The sequence below is a fragment of the Pseudophryne corroboree genome, chromosome 9 (assembly GCF_028390025.1).
Source record: "Pseudophryne corroboree isolate aPseCor3 chromosome 9, aPseCor3.hap2, whole genome shotgun sequence".
Lineage (NCBI taxonomy): Eukaryota > Metazoa > Chordata > Amphibia > Anura > Myobatrachidae > Pseudophryne > Pseudophryne corroboree.
The window spans coordinates 363,709,335-363,730,065 of record NC_086452.1 but is presented as its reverse complement, the minus strand read 5'-3'; positions in this window follow the sequence as shown (position 1 = coordinate 363,730,065).

Here is a 20,731-nt window from a genome sequence, read left to right as displayed (position 1 = left end):
TAGGGAATTTCTCATTTGCCACAAAAACGGTTGAAGTTCCTGTTTGAAAATCATGCTCTGAAATCAACTTCTGTCACCTCAGTGATACATTTTGGGATGGTAACTTAAATTAAAAGCAAAAATTGGGGCACTTTTTTGGAATTTTAATTTTTGACCAAAATCGATGGGTCCGGGGCTTAGGGAGTTTCTCATACGCCACAAAAATGGTTGAAGTTCCTGTTTGAAAATCATGCTACAAAATCAACTTCTGTCACCTCAGTGATACAATTTGGGATGGTAACTAAAGTTTAAAGCAGAAATTGGGGCACTTTTGGAATTTTAATTTTTGAACAAAATCGATGGGTCCGGGGCTTAGGGAATTTCTCATTTGCCACAAAAATGGTTGAAGTTTCTGTTTGAAAATCATGCTCTGAAATCAACTTCTGTCACCTCAGTGATACATTTTGGGATGGTCACTAAAGTTTAATGCAGAAATTGGGACACTCTTAGAATTTTCATTTTTGGCCAAAATCGATGGGACCGACTTTAGTGAATTTCTCATACGGCACAAAAACGATTGAAGTTCCTGTTTGAAAATCATGCTCTAAAATAAACTTCTGTCACCTCAGTGATACATTTTGGGATAACTTAAGTTAAAAGCAAAAATTGGGGCACTTTTGGAATTTTCATTTTTGACCAAAATCGATGGGTCCAGGGCTTAGGGAGTTTTTCATACGCCACAAAAACGGTTGAAGTTCCTGTTTGAAAATCATGCTACGAAATCAACTTCTGTCACCTCAGTGATACATTTTGGGATGGTAACTAAAGTTTAAAGCAACAATTGGGGCACTTTTGGAATTTTTGCTTTTGACCAAAATTGATGGGTCCGGGGCTTAGGGAATTTCTCATATGCCATAATAACGGTTGAATTTCCTGTTTGAAAATCATGCTCCGAAATCAACTTCTGTCACCTCAGTGATACATTTTGGGATGGTCACTAAAGTTTAATGCAGAAATTGGGACACTCTTAGAATTTTCATTTTTGGCCAAAATCGATGGGACCGACTTTAGTGAATTTCTCATACGGCACAAAAACGGTTGAAGTTCCTGTTTGAAAATCATGCTCTGAAATCAACTTCTGTCACCTCAGTTATACATTTTGGGATGGTAACTAAAGTTTAAAGCAGAAATAGGGGCACTTTTGGAATTTTAATTTTTGACCAAAATCGATGGGTCTGGGGCTTAGGGAATTTCTCATTTGCCACAAAAACGGTTGAAGTTCCTGTTTGAAAATCATGCTCCGAAATCAACTTCTATCACCTCAGTGATACATTTTGGGATGGTAACTAAAGTTTAAAGCAGAAATAGGGGCACTTTTGGAATTTTTATTTTTGACCAAAATCGATGGGTCTGGGGCTTACGGAATTTCTCATTAGCCACAAAAACGGTTGAAGTTCCTGTTTGAAAATCATGCTCCGAAATCAACTTCTGTCGTGGTGATACATTTTGGGTTGGTCACTAAAATTTAAAGCAGAAATTGGGGCACTTTTGGAATTTTCATTTTTGGCCAAAGTTGATGGGTTCGGTTTTAGGGAATTTCTCATACGGCACAAAAACGGTTGAAGTTCCTGTTTGAAAATCATGCTCTGAAATCAACTTCTGTCACCTCAGTGATACATTTTGGGATGGTAACTAAAGTTTAAAGCAACAATTGGGGCACTTTTGGAATTTTTGCTTTTGACCAAAATTGATGGGTCCGGGGCTTAGGGAATTTCTCATGCCATAAAAACGGTTGAAGTTCCTGTTTGAAAATCATGCTTCGAAATCAACTTCTGTCACCTCAGTTATACATTTTGGGATGCTAACTAAAGTTTAAAGCAGAAATTTGGGCACTTTTGGAATTTTCATTTTTGACCAAAATCGATAGGTTCGGGGCTTAGGGAATTTCTCATGCCACAAAAACTGCTGAAGTTCCTGTTTGAAAATCATGCTCCGAAATCAACTTCTGTCACCTCAGTGATACATTTTGGGATGGTAACTAAAGTTTAAAGCAGAAATTGGGGCACTTTTGGAATTTTCATTTTTGACCAAAATCGATGGCTCCGGGGCTTAGGGAATTTCTCATACGCCACAAAAACGGTTGAAGTTCTTGTTTGAAAAATCATGATCCGAAATCAACTTCTGTCACCTCAGTGATACATTTTGGGATGGTAACTAAAGTTTAAAGCAACAATTGGGGCACTTTTGGAATTTTTGCTTTTGACCAAAATTGATGGGTCCGGGGCTTAGGGAATTTCTCATATGCCATAATAACGGTTGAATTTCCTGTTTGAAAATCATGCTCCGAAATCAACTTCTGTCAACTCAGTGATACATTTTGGGATGGTCACTAAAGTTTAATGCAGAAATTGGGACACTTTTAGAATTTTCATTTTTGGCCAAAATTGATGGGACCGACTTTAGTGAATTTCTCATATGGCACAAAACCGGTTGAAGTTCCTGTTTGAAAATCATGCTCCGAAATAAACTTCTGTCACCTCAGTGATACATTTTGGAATGGTCACTAAATTTTAAAGCAGATATTGGGGCACTTTTGGAATTTTCATTTTTGGCCAAAATTGATGCGTCTGAGTTTAGGGAATTTCTTATGCCACAAAGACGGTTGAAGTTCATGTTTGAAAATCATGCTCCGAAATCAACTTCTGTCACCTCAGTGATACATTTTGTAATGGTAACTAAAGTTTAAAGCAGAAATTGGGGCACTTTTGGAATTTTCATTTTTGGCCAAAGTCGATGGGTTCGGGTTTAGGGAATTTCTCATACACCACAAAAATGGTTGAAGTTCCTGTTTGAAAATCATGCTCTGAAATCAACTTCTGTCACCTCAGTGATACATTTTGGGATGGTAACTTAAGTTAAAAGCAAAAATTGGGGCACTTTTTGAATTTTCATTTTTGACCAAAACTGATGGGTCCGGGGCTTAGAGAGTTTCTTATACGCCACAAAAACGGTTGAAGTTCCTGTTTGAAAATCATGCTACAAAATCAACTTCTGTCTCCTCAGTGATACATTTTGGGATGTTCACTAAAGTTTAAAGCAGAAATTGGGGCACTTTTGGAATTTTCATTTTAGACCAAAATCGATGGGTCCGGGGCTTAGGGAATTTCTCATACGCCACAAAAACGGTTGAAGTTCTTGTTTGAAAAATCATGCTCCGAAATCAACTTCTGTCACATCAGTGATACATTTTGGGATGTTCACTAAAGTTTAAAGCAGAAATTGGGGCACTTTTGGAATTTTAATTTTTGACCAAAATAGATGGGTCTGGGGCTTAGGGAATTTCTCATTTGCCACAAAAACGGTTGAAGTTCCTGTTTGAAAATCATGCTCTGAAATCAACTTCTGTCACCTCAGTTATACATTTTGGGATGGTAACTAAAGTTGAAAGCAGAAATTGAGGCACTTTTGGAATTTTCATTTTTGACCAAAATCGATGGGTCCGGGGCTTAGGGAATTTCTCATACACCACAAAAACGGTTGAAGTTCCTGTTTGAAAATCATGCTCTGAAATCAACTTCTGTCACCTCAGTGATACATTTTGGGATGGTAACTTAAGTTAAAAGCAAAAATTGGGGCACTTTTTTGGAATTTTCATTTTTGACCAAAATCGATGGGTCCGGGGCTTAGGGAATTTCTCATTTGCCACAAAAATGGTTGAAGTTCCTGTTTGAAAATCATGCTCTGAAATCAACTTCTGTCACCTCAGTGATACATTTTGGGATGGTCACTAAAGTTTAATGCAGAAATTGGGACACTTTTAGAATTTTCATTTTTGGCCAAAATCGATGGGACCGACTTTAGTGAATTTCTCATACGGCACAAAAACGGTTGAAGTTCCTGTTTGAAAATCATGCTCTAAAATCAACTTCTGTCACCTCAGTTATACATTTTGGGATGGTAACTAAAGTTGAAAGCAGAAATTGAGGCACTTTTGGAATTTTCATTTTTGACCAAAATCGATGGGTCCGGGGCTTAGGGAATTTCTCATATGCCACAAAAACGGTTGAATTTCCTGTTTGAAAATCATGCTACAAAATCAACTTCTGTCACCTCAGTGATACAATTTGGGATGGTAACTAAAGTTTAAAGCAGAAATTGGGGCACTTTTGGAATTTTAATTTTTGAACAAAATCGATGGGTCCGGGGCTTAGGGAATTTCTCATTTGCCACAAAAATGGTTGAAGTTCCTGTTTGAAAATCATGCTCTGAAATCAACTTCTGTCACCTCACTGATACATTTTGGGATGGTCACTAAAGTTTAATGCAGAAATTGGGACACTTTTAGAATTTTCATTTTTGGCCAAAATCGATGGGACCGACTTTAGTGAATTTCTCATACAGCACAAAAACGGTTGAAGTTCCTGTTTGAAAATCATGCTCTAAAATCAACTTCTGTCACCTCAGTTATACATTTTGGGATGGTAACTAAAGTTGAAAGCAGAAATTGAGGCACTTTTGGAATTTTCATTTTTGACCAAAATCGATGGGTCCGGTGCTTAGGGAATTTCTCATATGCCACAAAAACGGTTGAATTTCCTGTTTGAAAATCATGCTACGAAATCAACTTCTGTCACCTCAGTGATACATTTTGTGATGGTAACTAAAGTTTAAAGCAGAAATTGGGGCACTTTTGGAATTTTCATTTTTGGCCAAAGTCGATGGGTTTGGGTTTAGGGAATTTCTCATACACCACAAAAACGGTTGAAGTTCCTGTTTGAAAATCATGCTCTAAAATCAACTTCTGTCACCTCAGTGATACATTTTGGGATGGTGACTTAAGTTAAAAGCAAAAATTGGGGCACTTTTGGAATTTTCATTTTTGACCAAAATCGATGGGTCCGGGGCTTAGGGAGTTTCTCATACGCCACAAAAACGGTTGAAGTTTCTGTTTGAAAATCATGCTACAAAATCAACTTCTGTCACCTCAGTGATACATTTTGGGATGGTAACTAAAGTTTAAAGCAGAAATTGGGGCACTTTTGGAATTTTAATTTTTGAACAAAATCGATGGGTCCGGGGCTTAGGGAATTTCTCATTTGCCACAAAAATGGTTGAAGTTCCTGTTTGAAAATCATGCTCTAAAATCAACTTCTGTCACCTCAGTGATACATTTTGGGATGTTCACTAAAGTTTAAAGCAGAAATTGGGGCACTTGTGGAATTTTCATTTTTGACCAAAATCGATGGGTCCGGGGCTTAGGGAATTTCTCATACGCCACAAAAACGGTTGAAGTTCTTGTTTGAAAAATCATGCTCCGAAATCAACTTCTGTCACCTCAGTGATACATTTTGGGATGGTAACTAAAGTTTAAAGCAACAATTGGGGCACTTTTGGAATTTTTGCTTTTGACCAAAATTGATGGGTCCGGGGCTTAGGGAATTTCTCATATGCCATAATAACGGTTGAATTTCCTGTTTGAAAATCATGCTCTGAAATCAACTTCTGTCACCTCAGTGATACATTTTGGGATGGTCACTAAAGTTTAATGCAGAAATTGGGACACTTTTAGAATTTTCATTTTTGGCCAAAATCGATGGGACCGACTTTAGTGAATTTCTCATACGGCACAAAAACGGTTGAAGTTCCTGTTTGAAAATCATGCTCTAAAATCAACTTCTGTCACCTCAGTGATACATTTTGGGATGGTAACTTAAGTTAAAAGCAAAAATTGGGGCACTTTGGGAATTTTCATTTTTGACCAAAATCGATGGGTCCAGGGCTTAGGGAGTTTTTCATACGCCACAAAAACGGTTGAAGTTCCTGTTTGAAAATCATGCTACGAAATCAACTTCTGTCACCTCAATGATACATTTTGGGATGGTAACTAAAGTTTAAAGCAACAATTGGGGCACTTTTGGAATTTTTGCTTTTGACCAAAATTGATGGGTCCGGGGCTTAGGGAATTTCTCATATGCCATAATAACGGTTGAATTTCCTGTTTGAAAATCATGCTCCGAAATCAACTTCTGTCACCTCAGTGATACATTTTGGGATGGTCACTAAAGTTTAATGCAGAAATTGGGACACTCTTAGAATTTTCATTTTTGGCCAAAATCGATGGGACCGACTTTAGTGAATTTCTCATATGGCACAAAAACGGTTGAAGTTCCTGTTTGAAAATCATGCTCTGAAATCAACTTCTGTCACCTCAGTTATACATTTTGGGATGGTAACTAAAGTTTAAAGCAGAAATAGGGGCACTTTTGGAATTTAAATTTTTGACCAAAATCGATGGGTCTGGGGCTTAGGGAATTTCTCATTTGCCACAAAAACGGTTGAAGTTCCTGTTTGAAAATCATGCTCCGAAATCAACTTCTATCACCTCAGTGATACATTTTGGGATGGTAACTAAAGTTTAAAGCAGAAATAGGGGCACTTTTGGAATTTTAATTTTTGACCAAAATCGATGGGTCTGGGGCTTACGGAATTTCTCATTAGCCACAAAAACGGTTGAAGTTCCTGTTTGAAAATCATGCTCCGAAATCAACTTCTGTCGTGGTGATACATTTTGGGTTGGTCACTAAAATTTAAAACAGAAATTGGGGCACTTTTGGAATTTTCATTTTTGGCCAAAGTTGATGGGTTCGGTTTTAGGGAATTTCTCATACACCACAAAAACGGTTGAAGTTCCTGTTTGAAAATCATGCTCTGAAATCAACTTCTGTCACCTCAGTGATACATTTTGGGATGGTAACTAAAGTTTAAAGCAACAATTGGGGCACTTTTGGAATTTTTGCTTTTGACCAAAATTGATGGGTCCGGGGCTTAGGGAATTTCTCATGCCATAAAAACGGTTGAAGTTCCTGTTTGAAAATCATGCTTCGAAATCAACTTCTGTCACCTCAGTTATACATTTTGGGATGCTAACTAAAGTTTAAAGCAGAAATTTGGGCACTTTTGGAATTTTCATTTTTGACCAAAATCGATAGGTTCGGGGCTTAGGGAATTTCTCATGCCACAAAAACTGCTGAAGTTCCTGTTTGAAAATCATGCTCCGAAATCAACTTCTGTCACCTCAGTGATACATTTTGGGATGGTAACTAAAGTTTAAAGCAGAAATTGGGGCACTTTTGGAATTTTCATTTTTGACCAAAATCGATGCGTCTGAGTTTAGGGAATTTCTTATGCCACAAAGACGGTTGAAGTTCATGTTTGAAAATCATGCTCCGAAATCAACTTCTGTCACCTCAGTGATACATTTTGGAATGGTAACTAAAGTTTAAAACAGAAATTTGGGCACTTTTGGAATTTTCATTTTTGACCAAAATCGATGGGTCCGGGGCTTAGGGAGTTTCTCATATGCCACAAAAACGGTTGAAGTTCCTGTTTGAAAATCATGCTACGAAATCAACTTCTGTCACCTCAGTGATACATTTTGGGATGGTAACTAGTTTAAAGCAGAAATTGGGGCACTTTTGGAATTTTCATTTTTGGCCAAAGTCGATGGGTTCGGGTTTAGGGAATTTCTCATACACCACAAAAATGGTTGAAGTTCCTGTTTGAAAATCATGCTCTGAAATCAACTTCTGTCACCTCAGTGATACATTTTGGGATGGTAACTTAAGTTAAAAGCAAAAATTGGGGCACTTTTGGAATTTTCATTTTTGACCAAAACTGATGGGTTCGGGGCTTAGGGAGTTTCTCATACGCCACAAAAATGGTATAAGTTCCTGTTTGAAAATCATGCTACAAAATCAACCTCTGTCACCTCAGTGATACATTTTGGGATGTTCACTAAAGTTTAAAGCAGAAATTGGGGCACTTTTGGAATTTTCATTTTTGACCAAAATCGATGGGTCCGGGGCATAGGGAATTTCTCATATGCCACAAAAACGGTTGAAGTTCCTGTTTGAAAAATCATGCTCCGAAATCAACTTCTGTCACCTCAGTGATACATTTTGGGATGGTAATTAAAGTTTAAAGCAACAATTGGGGCACTTTTGGAATTTTTGCTTTTGACCAAAATTGATGGGTCCGGGGCTTAGGGAATTTCTCATATGCCACAAAAACGGTTGAATTTCCTGTTTGAAAATCATGCTCCGAAATCAACTTCTGTCACCTCAGTGATACATTTTGGGATGGTCACTAAAGTTTAAAGCAGAAATTGGGGCACTTTTGGAATTTTAATTTTTGACCAAAATAGATGGGTCTGGGGCTTAGGGAATTTCTCATTTGCCACAAAAACGGTTGAAGTTCCTGTTTGAAAATCATGCTCTGAAATCAACTTCTGTCACCTCAGTTATACATTTTGGGATGGTAACTAAAGTTGAAAGCAGAAATTGAGGCACTTTTGGAATTTTCATTTTTGACCAAAATCGATGGGTCCGGGGCTTAGGGAATTTCTCATACACCACAAAAACGGTTGAAGTTCCTGTTTGAAAATCATGCTCTGAAATCAACTTCTGTCACCTCAGTGATACATTTTGGGATGGTAACTTAAATTAAAAGCAAAAATTGGGGCACTTTTTTGGAATTTTAATTTTTGACCAAAATTGATGGGTCCGGGGCTTAGGGAGTTTCTCATACGCCACAAAAATGGTTGAAGTTCCTGTTTGAAAATCATGCTACAAAATCAACTTCTGTCACCTCAGTGATACAATTTGGGATGGTAACTAAAGTTTAAAGCAGAAATTGGGGCACTTTTGGAATTTTAATTTTTGAACAAAATCGATGGGTCCGGGGCTTAGGGAATTTCTCATTTGCCACAAAAATGGTTGAAGTTTCTGTTTGAAAATCATGCTCTGAAATCAACTTCTGTCACCTCAGTGATACATTTTGGGATGGTCACTAAAGTTTAATGCAGAAATTGGGACACTTTTAGAATTTTCATTTTTGGCCAAAATCGATGGGACCGACTTTAGTGAATTTCTCATACGGCACAAAAACGGTTGAAGTTCCTGTTTGAAAATCATGCTCTAAAATAAACTTCTGTCACCTCAGTGATACATTTTGGGATGGTAGCTTAAGTTAAAAGCAAAAATTGGGGCACTTTTGGAATTTTCATTTTTGACCAAAATCGATGGGTCCAGGGCTTAGGGAGTTTTTCATACGCCACAAAAACGGTTGAAGTTCCTGTTTGAAAATCATGCTACGAAATCAACTTCTGTCACCTCAGTGATACATTTTGGGATGGTAACTAAAGTTTAAAGCAACAATTGGGGCACTTTTGGAATTTTTGCTTTTGACCAAAATTGATGGGTCCGGGGCTTAGGGAATTTCTCATATGCCATAATAACGGTTGAATTTCCTGTTTGAAAATCATGCTCCGAAATCAACTTCTGTCACCTCAGTGATACATTTTGGGATGGTCACTAAAGTTTAATGCAGAAATTGGGACACTCTTAGAATTTTCATTTTTGGCCAAAATCGATGGGACCGACTTTAGTGAATTTCTCATACGGCACAAAAACGGTTGAAGTTCCTGTTTGAAAATCATGCTCTGAAATCAACTTCTGTCACCTCAGTTATACATTTTGGGATGGTAACTAAAGTTTAAAGCAGAAATAGGGGCACTTTTGGAATTTTAATTTTTGACCAAAATCGATGGGTCTGGGGCTTAGGGAATTTCTCATACGCCACAAAAACGGTTGAAGTTCTTGTTTGAAAAATCATGCTCCGAAATCAACTTCTGTCACATCAGTGATACATTTTGGGATGTTCACTAAAGTTTAAAGCAGAAATTGGGGCACTTTTGGAATTTTAATTTTTGACCAAAATAGATGTGTCTGGGGCTTAGGGAATTTCTCATTTGCCACAAAAACGGTTGAAGTTCCTGTTTGAAAATCATGCTCTGAAATCAACTTCTGTCACCTCAGTTATACATTTTGGGATGGTAACTAAAGTTGAAAGCAGAAATTGAGGCACTTTTGGAATTTTCATTTTTGACCAAAATCGATGGGTCCGGGGCTTAGGGAATTTCTCATACACCACAAAAACGGTTGAAGTTCCTGTTTGAAAATCATGCTCTGAAATCAACTTCTGTCACCTCAGTGATACATTTTGGGATGGTAACTTAAGTTAAAAGCAAAAATTGGGGCACTTTTTTGGAATTTTCATTTTTGACCAAAATCGATGGGTCCGGGGCTTAGGGAGTTTCTCATACGGCACAAAAACGGTTGAAGTTCCTGTTTGAAAATCATGCTACAAAATCAACTTCTGTCACCTCAGTGATACAATTTGGGATGGTAACTAAAGTTTAAAGCAGAAATTGGGGCACTTTTGGAATTTTAATTTTTGAACAAAATCGATGGGTCCGGGGCTTAGGGAATTTCTCATTTGCCACAAAAATGGTTGAAGTTCCTGTTTGAAAATCATGCTCTGAAATCAACTTCTGTCACCTCAGTGATACATTTTGGGATGGTCACTAAAGTTTAATGCAGAAATTGGGACACTTTTAGAATTTTCATTTTTGGCCAAAATCGATGGGACCGACTTTAGTGAATTTCTCATACGGCACAAAAACGGTTGAAGTTCCTGTTTGAAAATCATGCTCTAAAATCAACTTCTGTCACCTCAGTTATACATTTTGGGATGGTAACTAAAGTTGAAAGCAGAAATTGAGGCACTTTTGGAATTTTCATTTTTGACCAAAATCGATGGGTCCGGGGCTTAGGGAATTTCTCATATGCCACAAAAACGGTTGAATTTCCTGTTTGAAAATCATGCTACAAAATCAACTTCTGTCACCTCAGTGATACAATTTGGGATGGTAACTAAAGTTTAAAGCAGAAATTGGGGCACTTTTGGAATTTTAATTTTTGAACAAAATCGATGGGTCCGGGGCTTAGGGAATTTCTCATTTGCCACAAAAATGGTTGAAGTTCCTGTTTGAAAATCATGCTCTGAAATCAACTTCTGTCACCTCACTGATACATTTTGGGATGGTCACTAAAGTTTAATGCAGAAATTGGGACACTTTTAGAATTTTCATTTTTGGCCAAAATCGATGGGACCGACTTTAGTGAATTTCTCATACAGCACAAAAACGGTTGAAGTTCCTGTTTGAAAATCATGCTCTAAAATCAACTTCTGTCACCTCAGTTATACATTTTGGGATGGTAACTAAAGTTGAAAGCAGAAATTGAGGCACTTTTGGAATTTTCATTTTTGACCAAAATCGATGGGTCCGGTGCTTAGGGAATTTCTCATATGCCACAAAAACGGTTGAATTTCCTGTTTGAAAATCATGCTACGAAATCAACTTCTGTCACCTCAGTGATACATTTTGTGATGGTAACTAAAGTTTAAAGCAGAAATTGGGGCACTTTTGGAATTTTCATTTTTGGCCAAAGTCGATGGGTTTGGGTTTAGGGAATTTCTCATACACCACAAAAACGGTTGAAGTTCCTGTTTGAAAATCATGCTCTAAAATCAACTTCTGTCACCTCAGTGATACATTTTGGGATGGTGACTTAAGTTAAAAGCAAAAATTGGGGCACTTTTGGAATTTTCATTTTTGACCAAAATCGATGGGTCCGGGGCTTAGGGAGTTTCTCATACGCCACAAAAACGGTTGAAGTTTCTGTTTGAAAATCATGCTACAAAATCAACTTCTGTCACCTCAGTGATACATTTTGGGATGGTAACTAAAGTTTAAAGCAGAAATTGGGGCACTTTTGGAATTTTAATTTTTGAACAAAATCGATGGGTCCGGGGCTTAGGGAATTTCTCATTTGCCACAAAAATGGTTGAAGTTCCTGTTTGAAAATCATGCTCTAAAATCAACTTCTGTCACCTCAGTGATACATTTTGGGATGTTCACTAAAGTTTAAAGCAGAAATTGGGGCACTTTTGGAATTTTCATTTTTGACCAAAATCGATGGGTCCGGGGCTTAGGGAATTTCTCATACGCCACAAAAACGGTTGAAGTTCTTGTTTGAAAAATCATGCTCCGAAATCAACTTCTGTCACCTCAGTGATACATTTTGGGATGGTAACTAAAGTTTAAAGCAACAATTGGGGCACTTTTGGAATTTTTGCTTTTGACCAAAATTGATGGGTCCGGGGCTTAGGGAATTTCTCATATGCCATAATAACGGTTGAATTTCCTGTTTGAAAATCATGCTCTGAAATCAACTTCTGTCACCTCAGTGATACATTTTGGGATGGTCACTAAAGTTTAATGCAGAAATTGGGACACTTTTAGAATTTTCATTTTTGGCCAAAATCGATGGGACCGACTTTAGTGAATTTCTCATACGGCACAAAAATGGTTGAAGTTCCTGTTTGAAAATCATGCTCTGAAATCAACTTCTGTCACCTCAGTTATACATTTTGGGATGGTAACTAAAGTTGAAAGCAGAAATTGAGGCACTTTTGGAATTTTCATTTTTGACCAAAATCGATGGGTCCGCGGCTTAGGGAATTTCTCATATGCCACAAAAACGGTTGAATTTCCTGTTTGAAAATCATGCTACGAAATCAACTTCTGTCACCTCAGTGATACATTTTGGGATGGTCACTAAAGTTAAAAGCAGAAATTGGGGCACTTTTTGAATTTTAATTTTTGACCAAAATCGATGGGTCCGCGGCTTAGGGAACTTCTCATATGCCAAATAAATGGTTGAAGTTCCTGTTTGAAAATCATGCTCCGAAATCAACTTCTGTCACCTCAGTGATACATTTTGGGATGGTAACTAAAGTTTAAAGCAGAAATTGGGGCACTTTTGGAATTTTCATTTTTGACCAAAATCGATGGCTCCGGGGCTTAGGGAATTTCTCATACGCCACAAAAACGGTTGAATTTCCTGTTTGAAAATCATGCTCCGAAATCAACTTCTGTCACCTCAGTGATACATTTTGGGATGGTCACTAAAGTTTAATGCAGAAATTGGGACACTTTTAGAATTTTCATTTATGGCCAAAATTGATGGGACCGACTTTAGTGAATTTCTCATATGGCACAAAAATGGTTGAAGTTCCTGTTTGAAAATCATGCTCCGAAATAAACTTCTGTCACCTCAGTGATACATTTTGGAATGGTCACTAAAGTTTAAAGCAGATATTGGGGCACTTTTGGAATTTTCATTTTTGGCCAAAATTGATGCGTCTGAGTTTAGGGAATTTCTTATGCCACAAAGACGGTTGAAGTTCATGTTTGAAAATCATGCTCCGAAATCAACTTCTGTCACCTCAGTGATACATTTTGTAATGGTAACTAAAGTTTAAAGCAGAAATTGGGGCACTTTTGGAATTTTCATTTTTGGCCAAAGTCGATGGGTTCGGGTTTAGGGAATTTCTCATACACCACAAAAATGGTTGAAGTTCCTGTTTGAAAATCATGCTCTGAAATCAACTTCTGTCACCTCAGTGATACATTTTGGGATGGTAACTTAAGTTAAAAGCAAAAATTGGGGCACTTTTGGAATTTTCATTTTTGACCAAAACTGATGGGTCCGGGGCTTAGAGAGTTTCTCATACGCCACAAAAACGGTTGAAGTTCCTGTTTGAAAATCATGCTACAAAATCAACTTCTGTCACCTCAGTGATACATTTTGGGATGTTCACTAAAGTTTAAAGCAGAAATTGGGGCACTTTTGGAATTTTCATTTTTGACCAAAATCGATGGGTCCGGGGCTTAGGGAATTTCTCATACGCCACAAAAACGGTTGAAGTTCTTGTTTGAAAAATCATGCTCCGAAATCAACTTCTGTCACCTCAGTTATACATTTTGGGATGCTAACTAAAGTTTAAAGCAGAAATTTGGGCACTTTTGGAATTTTCATTTTTGACCAAAATCGATAGGTTCGGGGCTTAGGGAATTTCTCATGCCACAAAAACTGCTGAAGTTCCTGTTTGAAAATCATGCTCCGAAATCAACTTCTGTCACCTCAGTGATACATTTTGGGATGGTAACTAAAGTTTAAAGCAGAAATTGGGGCACTTTTGGAATTTTCATTTTTGACCAAAATCGATGCGTCTGAGTTTAGGGAATTTCTTATGCCACAAAGACGGTTGAAGTTCATGTTTGAAAATCATGCTCCGAAATCAACTTCTGTCACCTCAGTGATACATTTTGGAATGGTAACTAAAGTTTAAAACAGAAATTTGGGCACTTTTGGAATTTTCATTTTTGACCAAAATCGATGGGTCCGGGGCTTAGGGAGTTTCTCATATGCCACAAAAACGGTTGAAGTTCCTGTTTGAAAATCATGCTACGAAATCAACTTCTGTCACCTCAGTGATACATTTTGGGATGGTAACTAGTTTAAAGCAGAAATTGGGGCACTTTTGGAATTTTCATTTTTGGCCAAAGTCGATGGGTTCGGGTTTAGGGAATTTCTCATACACCACAAAAATGGTTGAAGTTCCTGTTTGAAAATCATGCTCTGAAATCAACTTCTGTCACCTCAGTGATACATTTTGGGATGGTAACTTAAGTTAAAAGCAAAAATTGGGGCACTTTTGGAATTTTCATTTTTGACCAAAACTGATGGGTTCGGGGCTTAGGGAGTTTCTCATACGCCACAAAAATGGTATAAGTTCCTGTTTGAAAATCATGCTACAAAATCAACCTCTGTCACCTCAGTGATACATTTTGGGATGTTCACTAAAGTTTAAAGCAGAAATTGGGGCACTTTTGGAATTTTCATTTTTGACCAAAATCGATGGGTCCGGGGCATAGGGAATTTCTCATATGCCACAAAAACGGTTGAAGTTCCTGTTTGAAAAATCATGCTCCGAAATCAACTTCTGTCACCTCAGTGATACATTTTGGGATGGTAATTAAAGTTTAAAGCAACAATTGGGGCACTTTTGGAATTTTTGCTTTTGACCAAAATTGATGGGTCCGGGGCTTAGGGAATTTCTCATATGCCACAAAAACGGTTGAATTTCCTGTTTGAAAATCATGCTCCGAAATCAACTTCTGTCACCTCAGTGATACATTTTGGGATGGTCACTAAAGTTTAAAGCAGAAATTGGGGCACTTTTGGAATTTTAATTTTTGACCAAAATAGATGGGTCTGGGGCTTAGGGAATTTCTCATTTGCCACAAAAACGGTTGAAGTTCCTGTTTGAAAATCATGCTCTGAAATCAACTTCTGTCACCTCAGTTATACATTTTGGGATGGTAACTAAAGTTGAAAGCAGAAATTGAGGCACTTTTGGAATTTTCATTTTTGACCAAAATCGATGGGTCCGGGGCTTAGGGAATTTCTCATACACCACAAAAACGGTTGAAATTCCTGTTTGAAAATCATGCTCTGAAATCAACTTCTGTCACCTCAGTGATACATTTTGGGATGGTAACTTAAATTAAAAGCAAAAATTGGGGCACTTTTTTGGAATTTTAATTTTTGACCAAAATTGATGGGTCCGGGGCTTAGGGAGTTTCTCATACGCCACAAAAATGGTTGAAGTTCCTGTTTGAAAATCATGCTACAAAATCAACTTCTGTCACCTCAGTGATACAATTTGGGATGGTAACTAAAGTTTAAAGCAGAAATTGGGGCACTTTTGGAATTTTAATTTTTGAACAAAATCGATGGGTCCGGGGCTTAGGGAATTTCTCATTTGCCACAAAAATGGTTGAAGTTTCTGTTTGAAAATCATGCTCTGAAATCAACTTCTGTCACCTCAGTGATACATTTTGGGATGGTCACTAAAGTTTAATGCAGAAATTGGGACACTTTTAGAATTTTCATTTTTGGCCAAAATCGATGGGACCGACTTTAGTGAATTTCTCATACGGCACAAAAACGGTTGAAGTTCCTGTTTGAAAATCATGCTCTAAAATAAACTTCTGTCACCTCAGTGATACATTTTGGGATGGTAGCTTAAGTTAAAAGCAAAAATTGGGGCACTTTTGGAATTTTCATTTTTGACCAAAATCGATGGGTCCAGGGCTTAGGGAGTTTTTCATACGCCACAAAAACGGTTGAAGTTCCTGTTTGAAAATCATGCTACGAAATCAACTTCTGTCACCTCAGTGATACATTTTGGGATGGTAACTAAAGTTTAAAGCAACAATTGGGGCACTTTTGGAATTTTTGCTTTTGACCAAAATTGATGGGTCCGGGGCTTAGGGAATTTCTCATATGCCATAATAACGGTTGAATTTCCTGTTTGAAAATCATGCTCCGAAATCAACTTCTGTCACCTCAGTGATACATTTTGGGATGGTCACTAAAGTTTAATGCAGAAATTGGGACACTCTTAGAATTTTCATTTTTGGCCAAAATCGATGGGACCGACTTTAGTGAATTTCTCATACGGCACAAAAACGGTTGAAGTTCCTGTTTGAAAATCATGCTCTGAAATCAACTTCTGTCACCTCAGTTATACATTTTGGGATGGTAACTAAAGTTTAAAGCAGAAATAGGGGCACTTTTGGAATTTTAATTTTTGACCAAAATCGATGGGTCTGGGGCTTAGGGAATTTCTCATACGCCACAAAAACGGTTGAAGTTCTTGTTTGAAAAATCATGCTCCGAAATCAACTTCTGTCACATCAGTGATACATTTTGGGATGTTCACTAAAGTTTAAAGCAGAAATTGGGGCACTTTTGGAATTTTAATTTTTGACCAAAATAGATGTGTCTGGGGCTTAGGGAATTTCTCATTTGCCACAAAAACGGTTGAAGTTCCTGTTTGAAAATCATGCTCTGAAATCAACTTCTGTCACCTCAGTTATACATTTTGGGATGGTAACTAAAGTTGAAAGCAGAAATTGAGGCACTTTTGGAATTTTCATTTTTGACCAAAATCGATGGGTCCGGGGCTTAGGGAATTTCTCATACACCACAAAACGGTTGAAGTTCCTGTTTGAAAATCATGCTCTGAAATCAACTTCTGTCACCTCAGTGATACATTTTGGGATGGTAACTTAAGTTAAAAGCAAAAATTGGGGCACTTTTTTGGAATTTTCATTTTTGACCAAAATCGATGGGTCCGGGGCTTAGGGAGTTTCTCATACGGCACAAAAACGGTTGAAGTTCCTGTTTGAAAATCATGCTACAAAATCAACTTCTGTCACCTCAGTGATACAATTTGGGATGGTAACTAAAGTTTAAAGCAGAAATTGGGGCACTTTTGGAATTTTAATTTTTGAACAAAATCGATGGGTCCGGGGCTTAGGGAATTTCTCATTTGCCACAAAAATGGTTGAAGTTCCTGTTTGAAAATCATGCTCTGAAATCAACTTCTGTCACCTCAGTGATACATTTTGGGATGGTCACTAAAGTTTAATGCAGAAATTGGGACACTTTTAGAATTTTCATTTTTGGCCAAAATCGATGGGACCGACTTTAGTGAATTTCTCATACGGCACAAAAACGGTTGAAGTTCCTGTTTGAAAATCATGCTCTAAAATCAACTTCTGTCACCTCAGTTATACATTTTGGGATGGTAACTAAAGTTGAAAGCAGAAATTGAGGCACTTTTGGAATTTTCATTTTTGACCAAAATCGATGGGTCCGGGGCTTAGGGAATTTCTCATATGCCACAAAAACGGTTGAATTTCCTGTTTGAAAATCATGCTACAAAATCAACTTCTGTCACCTCAGTGATACAATTTGGGATGGTAACTAAAGTTTAAAGCAGAAATTGGGGCACTTTTGGAATTTTAATTTTTGAACAAAATCGATGGGTCCGGGGCTTAGGGAATTTCTCATTTGCCACAAAAATGGTTGAAGTTCCTGTTTGAAAATCATGCTCTGAAATCAACTTCTGTCACCTCACTGATACATTTTGGGATGGTCACTAAAGTTTAATGCAGAAATTGGGACACTTTTAGAATTTTCATTTTTGGCCAAAATCGATGGGACCGACTTTAGTGAATTTCTCATACAGCACAAAAACGGTTGAAGTTCCTGTTTGAAAATCATGCTCTAAAATCAACTTCTGTCACCTCAGTTATACATTTTGGGATGGTAACTAAAGTTGAAAGCAGAAATTGAGGCACTTTTGGAATTTTCATTTTTGACCAAAATCGATGGGTCCGGTGCTTAGGGAATTTCTCATATGCCACAAAAACGGTTGAATTTCCTGTTTGAAAATCATGCTACGAAATCAACTTCTGTCACCTCAGTGATACATTTTGTGATGGTAACTAAAGTTTAAAGCAGAAATTGGGGCACTTTTGGAATTTTCATTTTTGGCCAAAGTCGATGGGTTTGGGTTTAGGGAATTTCTCATACACCACAAAAACGGTTGAAGTTCCTGTTTGAAAATCATGCTCTAAAATCAACTTCTGTCACCTCAGTGATACATTTTGGGATGGTGACTTAAGTTAAAAGCAAAAATTGGGGCACTTTTGGAATTTTCATTTTTGACCAAAATCGATGGGTCCGGGGCTTAGGGAGTTTCTCATACGCCACAAAAACGGTTGAAGTTTCTGTTTGAAAATCATGCTACAAAATCAACTTCTGTCACCTCAGTGATACATTTTGGGATGGTAACTAAAGTTTAAAGCAGAAATTGGGGCACTTTTGGAATTTTAATTTTTGAACAAAATCGATGGGTCCGGGGCTTAGGGAATTTCTCATTTGCCACAAAAATGGTTGAAGTTCCTGTTTGAAAATCATGCTCTAAAATCAACTTCTGTCACCTCAGTGATACATTTTGGGATGTTCACTAAAGTTTAAAGCAGAAATTGGGGCACTTTTGGAATTTTCATTTTTGACCAAAATCGATGGGTCCGGGGCTTAGGGAATTTCTCATACGCCACAAAAACGGTTGAAGTTCTTGTTTGAAAAATCATGCTCCGAAATCAACTTCTGTCACCTCAGTGATACATTTTGGGATGGTAACTAAAGTTTAAAGCAACAATTGGGGCACTTTTGGAATTTTTGCTTTTGACCAAAATTGATGGGTCCGGGGCTTAGGGAATTTCTCATATGCCATAATAACGGTTGAATTTCCTGTTTGAAAATCATGCTCTGAAATCAACTTCTGTCACCTCAGTGATACATTTTGGGATGGTCACTAAAGTTTAATGCAGAAATTGGGACACTTTTAGAATTTTCATTTTTGGCCAAAATCGATGGGACCGACTTTAGTGAATTTCTCATACGGCACAAAAATGGTTGAAGTTCCTGTTTGAAAATCATGCTCTGAAATCAACTTCTGTCACCTCAGTTATACATTTTGGGATGGTAACTAAAGTTGAAAGCAGAAATTGAGGCACTTTTGGAATTTTCATTTTTGACCAAAATCGATGGGTCCGCGGCTTAGGGAATTTCTCATATGCCACAAAAACGGTTGAATTTCCTGTTTGAAAATCATGCTACGAAATCAACTTCTGTCACCTCAGTGATACATTTTGGGATGGTCACTAAAGTTAAAAGCAGAAATTGGGGCACTTTTTGAATTTTAATTTTTGACCAAAATCGATGGGTCCGCGGCTTAGGGAACTTCTCATATGCCAAATAAATGGTTGAAGTTCCTGTTTGAAAATCATGCTCCGAAATCAACTTCTGTCACCTCAGTGATACATTTTGGGATGGTAACTAAAGTTTAAAGCAGAAATTGGGGCACTTTTGGAATTTTCATTTTTGACCAAAATCGATGGCTCCGGGGCTTAGGGAATTTCTCATACGCCACAAAAACGGTTGAATTTCCTGTTTGAAAATCATGCTCCGAAATCAACTTCTGTCACCTCAGTGATACATTTTGGGATGGTCACTAAAGTTTAATGCAGAAATTGGGACACTTTTAGAATTTTCATTTATGGCCAAAATTGATGGGACCGACTTTAGTGAATTTCTCATATGGCACAAAAATGGTTGAAGTTCCTGTTTGAAAATCATGCTCCGAAATAAACTTCTGTCACCTCAGTGATACATTTTGGAATGGTCACTAAAGTTTAAAGCAGATATTGGGGCACTTTTGGAATTTTCATTTTTGGCCAAAATTGATGCGTCTGAGTTTAGGGAATTTCTTATGCCACAAAGACGGTTGAAGTTCATGTTTGAAAATCATGCTCCGAAATCAACTTCTGTCACCTCAGTGATACATTTTGTAATGGTAACTAAAGTTTAAAGCAGAAATTGGGGCACTTTTGGAATTTTCATTTTTGGCCAAAGTCGATGGGTTCGGGTTTAGGGAATTTCTCATACACCACAAAAATGGTTGAAGTTCCTGTTTGAAAATCATGCTCTGAAATCAACTTCTGTCACCTCAGTGATACATTTTGGGATGGTAACTTAAGTTAAAAGCAAAAATTGGGGCACTTTTGGAATTTTCATTTTTGACCAAAACTGATGGGTCCGGGGCTTAGAGAGTTTCTCATACGCCACAAAAACGGTTGAAGTTCCTGTTTGAAAATCATGCTACAAAATCAACTTCTGTCACCTCAGTGATACATTTTGGGATGTTCACTAAAGTTTAAAGCAGAAATTGGGGCACTTTTGGAATTTTCATTTTTGACCAAAATCGATGGGTCCGGGGCTTAGGGAATTTCTCATACGCCACAAAAACGGTTGAAGTTCTTGTTTGAAAAATCATGCTCCGAAATCAACTTCTGTCACCTCAGTGATACATTTTGGGATGTTCACTAAAGTTTAAAGCAGAAATTGGGGCACTTTTGGAATTTTAATTTTTGACCAAAATAGATGGGTCTGGGGCTTAGGGAATTTCTCATTTGCCACAAAAACGGTTGATGTTCCTGTTTGAAAATCATGCTCTGAAATCAACTTCTGTCACCCCAGTTATACATTTTGGGATGGTAACTAAAGTTGAAAGCAGAAATTGA